Consider the following 6,802-nt stretch of genomic DNA (forward strand, 5'->3'; position numbering starts at 1 on the left):
CTTTCGCGGGCAAGTGCTCTACCAACTGAGCTACCGAAGCACGACTCACGTCCCGTACTCACAGCTTTACTTCTGCCAGTATCCGTCTCCTACCTTCCAAACTTTACAGAAGCTCTTCTGCGAAACTTGCAGAACTAGCACTCCTGAAAGAAAGGATATTGCGGAGACATGGCTTAGCCACAGCCTGGGGGATGTTTCCAGAATGAGATTTTCACTCTGCAGCGGAGTGTGCGCTGATATGAAACTTCCTGGCAGATTAAAACTGTGTGCCCGACCGAGACTCGAACTCGGGACCTTTGCCTTTCGCGGGCAAGTGCTCTACCAACTGAGCTACCGAAGCACGACTCACGTCCGGTACTCACAGCTTTACTTCTGCCAGTATCCGTCTCCTACCTTCCAAACTTTACAGAAGCTCTTCTGCGAAACTTGCAGAACTAGCACTCCTGAAAGAAAGGATATTGCGGAGACATGGCTTAGCCACAGCCTGGGGGATGTTTCCAGAATGATATTTTCACTCTGCAGCGGAGTGTGCGCTGATATGAAACTTCCTGGCAGATTAAAACTGTGTGCCCGACCGAGACTCGAACTCGGGACCTTTGCCTTTCACGGGCAAGTGCTCTACCAACTGAGCTACCGAAGCACGACTCACGTCCGGTACTCACAGCTTTACTTCTGCCAGTATCCGTCTCCTACCTTCCAAACTTTACAGAAGCTCTTCTGCGAAACTTGCAGAACTAGCACTCCTGAAAGAAAGGATATTGCGGAGACATGGCTTAGCCACAGCCTGGGGGATGTTTCCAGAATGAGATTTTCACTCTGCAGCGGAGTGTGCGCTGATATGAAACTTCCTGGCAGATTAAAACTGTGTGCCCGACCGAGACTCGAACGTGCGCTGCAGAGTGAAAATCTCATTCTGGAAACATCCCCCAGGCTGTGGCTAAGCCATGTCTCCGCAATATCCTTTCTTTCAGGAGTGCTAGTTCTGCAAGTTTCGCAGAAGAGCTTCTGTAAAGTTTGGAAGGTAGGAGACGGATACTGGCAGAAGTAAAGCTGTGAGTACCGGACGTGAGTCGTGCTTCGGTAGCTCAGTTGGTAGAGCACTTGCCCGCGAAAGGCAAAGGTCCCGAGTTCGAGTCTCGGTCGGGCACACAGTTTTAATCTGCCAGGAAGTTTCATATCAGCGCACACTCCGCTGCAGAGTGAAAATCTCATTCTGGAAACATCCCCCAGGCTGTGGCTAAGCCATGTCTCCGCAATATCCTTTCTTTCAGGAGTGCTAGTTCTGCAAGTTTCGCAGAAGAGCTTCTGTAAAGTTTGGAAGGTAGGAGACGGATACTGGCAGAAGTAAAGCTGTGAGTACCGGACGTGAGTCGTGCTTCGGTAGCTCAGTTGGTAGAGCACTTGCCCGCGAAAGGCAAAGGTCCCGAGTTCGAGTCTCGGTCGGGCACACAGTTTTAATCTGCCAGGAAGTTTCATATCAGCGCACACTCCGCTGCAGAGTGAAAATCTCATTCTGGAAACATCCCCCAGGCTGTGGCTAAGCCATGTCTCCGCAATATCCTTTCTTTCAGGAGTGCTAGTTCTGCAAGTTTCGCAGAAGAGCTTCTGTAAAGTTTGGAAGGTAGGAGACGGATACTGGCAGAAGTAAAGCTGTGAGTACCGGACGTGAGTCGTGCTTCGGTAGCTCAGTTGGTAGAGCACTTGCCCGCGAAAGGCAAAGGTCCCGAGTTCGAGTCTCGGTCGGGCACACAGTTTTAATCTGCCAGGAAGTTTCATATCAGCGCACACTCCGCTGCAGAGTGAAAATCTCATTCTGGAAACATCCCCCAGGCTGTGGCTAAGCCATGTCTCCGCAATATCCTTTCTTTCAGGAGTGCTAGTTCTGCAAGTTTCGCAGAAGAGCTTCTGTAAAGTTTGGAAGGTAGGAGACGGATACTGGCAGAAGTAAAGCTGTGAGTACCGGACGTGAGTCGTGCTTCGGTAGCTCAGTTGAAGGAGCACTTGCCCGCGAAAGGCAAAGGTCCCGAGTTCGAGTCTCGGTCGGGCACACAGTTTTAATCTGCCAGGAAGTTTCATATCAGCGCACACTCCGCTGCAGAGTGAAAATCTCATTCTGGAAACATCCCCCAGGCTGTGGCTAAGCCATGTCTCCGCAATATCCTTTCTTTCAGGAGTGCTAGTTCTGCAAGTTTCGCAGAAGAGCTTCTGTAAAGTTTGGAAGGTAGGAGACGGATACTGGCAGAAGTAAAGCTGTGAGTACGGGACGTGAGTCGTGCTTCGGTAGCTCAGTTGGTAGAGCACTTGCCCGCGAAAGGCAAAGGTCCCGAGTTCGAGTCTCGGTCGGGCACACAGTTTTAATCTGCCAGGAAGTTTCATATCAGCGCACACTCCGCTGCAGAGTGAAAATCTCATTCTGGAAACATCCCCCAGGCTGTGGCTAAGCCATGTCTCCGCAATATCCTTTCTTTCAGGAGTGCTAGTTCTGCAAGTTTCGCAGAAGAGCTTCTGTAAAGTTTGGAAGGTAGGAGACGGATACTGGCAGAAGTAAAGCTGTGAGTACCGGACGTGAGTCGTGCTTCGGTAGCTCAGTTGGTAGAGCACTTGCCCGCGAAAGGCAAAGGTCCCGAGTTCGAGTCTCGGTCGGGCACACAGTTTTAATCTGCCAGGAAGTTTCATATCAGCGCACACTCCGCTGCAGAGTGAAAATCTCATTCTGGAAACATCCCCCAGGCTGTGGCTAAGCCATGTCTCCGCAATATCCTTTCTTTCAGGAGTGCTAGTTCGGCAAGTTTCGCAGAAGAGCTTCTGTAAAGTTTGGAAGGTAGGAGACGGATACTGGCAGAAGTAAAGCTGTGAGTACCGGACGTGAGTCGTGCTTCGGTAGCTCAGTTGAAGGAGCACTTGCCCGCGAAAGGCAAAGGTCCCGAGTTCGAGTCTCGGTCGGGCACACAGTTTTAATCTGCCAGGAAGTTTCATATCAGCGCACACTCCGCTGCAGAGTGAAAATCTCATTCTGGAAACATCCCCCAGGCTGTGGCTAAGCCATGTCTCCGCAATATCCTTTCTTTCAGGAGTGCTAGTTCTGCAAGTTTCGCAGAAGAGCTTCTGTAAAGTTTGGAAGGTAGGAGACGGATACTGGCAGAAGTAAAGCTGTGAGTACCGGACGTGAGTCGTGCTTCGGTAGGTCAGTTGGTAGAGCACTTGCCCGCGAAAGGCAAAGGTCCCGAGTTCGAGTCTCGGTCGGGCACACAGTTTTAATCTGCCAGGAAGTTTCATATCAGCGCACACTCCGCTGCAGAGTGAAAATCTCATTCTGGAAACATCCCCCAGGCTGTGGCTAAGCCATGTCTCCGCAATATCCTTTCTTTCAGGAGTGCTAGTTCTGCAAGTTTCGCAGAAGAGCTTCTGTAAAGTTTGGAAGGTAGGAGACGGATACTGGCAGAAGTAAAGCTGTGAGTACCGGACGTGAGTCGTGCTTCGGTAGCTCAGTTGGTAGAGCACTTGCCCGCGAAAGGCAAAGGTCCCGAGTTCGAGTCTCGGTCGGGCACACAGTTTTAATCTGCCAGGAAGTTTCATATCAGCGCACACTCCGCTGCAGAGTGAAAATCTCATTCTGGAAACATCCCCCAGGCTGTGGCTAAGCCATGTCTCCGCAATATCCTTTCTTTCAGGAGTGCTAGTTCTGCAAGTTTCGCAGAAGAGCTTCTGTAAAGTTTGGAAGGTAGGAGACGGATACTGGCAGAAGTAAAGCTGTGAGTACCGGACGTGAGTCGTGCTTCGGTAGCTCAGTTGGTAGAGCACTTGCCCGCGAAAGGCAAAGGTCCCGAGTTCGAGTCTCGGTCGGGCACACAGTTTTAATCTGCCAGGAAGTTTCATATCAGCGCACACTCCGCTGCAGAGTGAAAATCTCATTCTGGAAACATCCCCCAGGCTGTGGCTAAGCCATGTCTCCGCAATATCCTTTCTTTCAGGAGTGCTAGTTCTGCAAGTTTCGCAGAAGAGCTTCTGTAAAGTTTGGAAGGTAGGAGACGGATACTGGCAGAAGTAAAGCTGTGAGTACCGGACGTGAGTCGTGCTTCGGTAGCTCAGTTGGTAGAGCACTTGCCCGTGAAAGGCAAAGGTCCCGAGTTCGAGTCTCGGTCGGGCACACAGTTTTAATCTGCCAGGAAGTTTCATATCAGCGCACACTCCGCTGCAGAGTGAAAATCTCATTCTGGAAACATCCCCCAGGCTGTGGCTAAGCCATGTCTCCGCAATATCCTTTCTTTCAGGAGTGCTAGTTCGGCAAGTTTCGCAGAAGAGCTTCTGTAAAGTTTGGAAGGTAGGAGACGGATACTGGCAGAAGTAAAGCTGTGAGTACCGGACGTGAGTCGTGCTTCGGTAGCTCAGTTGAAGGAGCACTTGCCCGCGAAAGGCAAAGGTCCCGAGTTCGAGTCTCGGTCGGGCACACAGTTTTAATCTGCCAGGAAGTTTCATATCAGCGCACACTCCGCTGCAGAGTGAAAATCTCATTCTGGAAACATCCCCCAGGCTGTGGCTAAGCCATGTCTCCGCAATATCCTTTCTTTCAGGAGTGCTAGTTCTGCAAGTTTCGCAGAAGAGCTTCTGTAAAGTTTGGAAGGTAGGAGACGGATACTGGCAGAAGTAAAGCTGTGAGTACCGGACGTGAGTCGTGCTTCGGTAGGTCAGTTGGTAGAGCACTTGCCCGCGAAAGGCAAAGGTCCCGAGTTCGAGTCTCGGTCGGGCACACAGTTTTAATCTGCCAGGAAGTTTCATATCAGCGCACACTCCGCTGCAGAGTGAAAATCTCATTCTGGAAACATCCCCCAGGCTGTGGCTAAGCCATGTCTCCGCAATATCCTTTCTTTCAGGAGTGCTAGTTCTGCAAGTTTCGCAGAAGAGCTTCTGTAAAGTTTGGAAGGTAGGAGACGGATACTGGCAGAAGTAAAGCTGTGAGTACCGGACGTGAGTCGTGCTTCGGTAGCTCAGTTGGTAGAGCACTTGCCCGCGAAAGGCAAAGGTCCCGAGTTCGAGTCTCGGTCGGGCACACAGTTTTAATCTGCCAGGAAGTTTCATATCAGCGCACACTCCGCTGCAGAGTGAAAATCTCATTCTGGAAACATCCCCCAGGCTGTGGCTAAGCCATGTCTCCGCAATATCCTTTCTTTCAGGAGTGCTAGTTCTGCAAGTTTCGCAGAAGAGCTTCTGTAAAGTTTGGAAGGTAGGAGACGGATACTGGCAGAAGTAAAGCTGTGAGTACCGGACGTGAGTCGTGCTTCGGTAGCTCAGTTGGTAGAGCACTTGCCCGCGAAAGGCAAAGGTCCCGAGTTCGAGTCTCGGTCGGGCACACAGTTTTAATCTGCCAGGAAGTTTCATATCAGCGCACACTCCGCTGCAGAGTGAAAATCTCATTCTGGAAACATCCCCCAGGCTGTGGCTAAGCCATGTCTCCGCAATATCCTTTCTTTCAGGAGTGCTAGTTCTGCAAGTTTCGCAGAAGAGCTTCTGTAAAGTTTGGAAGGTAGGAGACGGATACTGGCAGAAGTAAAGCTGTGAGTACCGGACGTGAGTCGTGCTTCGGTAGCTCAGTTGGTAGAGCACTTGCCCGCGAAAGGCAAAGGTCCCGAGTTCGAGTCTCGGTCGGGCACACAGTTTTAATCTGCCAGGAAGTTTCATATCAGCGCACACTCCGCTGCAGAGTGAAAATCTCATTCTGGAAACATCCCCCAGGCTGTGGCTAAGCCATGTCTCCGCAATATCCTTTCTTTCCGGAGTGCTAGTTCTGCAAGTTTCGCAGAAGAGCTTCTGTAAAGTTTGGAAGGTAGGAGACGGATACTGGCAGAAGTAAAGCTGTGAGTACCGGACGTGAGTCGTGCTTCGGTAGCTCAGTTGGTAGAGCACTTGCCCGCGAAAGGCAAAGGTCCCGAGTTCGAGTCTCGGTCGGGCACACAGTTTTAATCTGCCAGGAAGTTTCATATCAGCGCACACTCCGCTGCAGAGTGAAAATCTCATTCTGGAAACATCCCCCAGGCTGTGGCTAAGCCATGTCTCCGCAATATCCTTTCTTTCAGGAGTGCTAGTTCTGCAAGTTTCGCAGAAGAGCTTCTGTAAAGTTTGGAAGGTAGGAGACGGATACTGGCAGAAGTAAAGCTGTGAGTACCGGACGTGAGTCGTGCTTCGGTAGCTCAGTTGGTAGAGCACTTGCCCGCGAAAGGCAAAGGTCCCGAGTTCGAGTCTCGGTCGGGCACACAGTTTTAATCTGCCAGGAAGTTTCATATCAGCGCACACTCCGCTGCAGAGTGAAAATCTCATTCTGGAAACATCCCCCAGGCTGTGGCTAAGCCATGTCTCCGCAATATCCTTTCTTTCAGGAGTGCTAGTTCTGCAAGTTTCGCAGAAGAGCTTCTGTAAAGTTTGGAAGGTAGGAGACGGATACTGGCAGAAGTAAAGCTGTGAGTACCGGACGTGAGTCGTGCTTCGGTAGCTCAGTTGGTAGAGCACTTGCCCGCGAAAGGCAAAGGTCCCGAGTTCGAGTCTCGGTCGGGCACACAGTTTTAATCTGCCAGGAAGTTTCATATCAGCGCACACTCCGCTGCAGAGTGAAAATCTCATTCTGGAAACATCCCCCAGGCTGTGGCTAAGCCATGTCTCCGCAATATCCTTTCTTTCAGGAGTGCTAGTTCTGCAAGTTTCGCAGAAGAGCTTCTGTAAAGTTTGGAAGGTAGGAGACGGATACTGGCAGAAGTAAAGCTGTGAGTACCGGACGTGAGTCGTGCTTCGGTAGCTCAGTTGAAGGAGCACT

At 50.9% G+C, this 6,802-nt stretch overlaps 2 non-coding genes across 2 annotated transcripts; one reads left to right on the forward strand and one right to left on the reverse strand.

Moving 5' to 3' along the window:
- Nucleotides 1-566: 566 nt before the first annotated feature.
- Trnas-uga (transfer RNA serine (anticodon UGA)) lies at nt 567-641 on the reverse strand. Its single transcript has one exon. It is a non-coding gene; the product is annotated as a tRNA-Ser (tRNA).
- Nucleotides 642-4,073: 3,432 nt separating this feature from the next.
- Nucleotides 4,074-4,148, forward strand: Trnas-uga (transfer RNA serine (anticodon UGA)). The gene has a single exon. It is a non-coding gene; the product is annotated as a tRNA-Ser (tRNA).
- The last annotated feature ends 2,654 nt before the right edge of the window (nt 4,149-6,802 follow it).

This window comes from Schistocerca gregaria, chromosome 3 (genome assembly GCF_023897955.1).
Source record: "Schistocerca gregaria isolate iqSchGreg1 chromosome 3, iqSchGreg1.2, whole genome shotgun sequence".
Taxonomy (NCBI): Eukaryota; Metazoa; Arthropoda; class Insecta; order Orthoptera; family Acrididae; genus Schistocerca; species Schistocerca gregaria.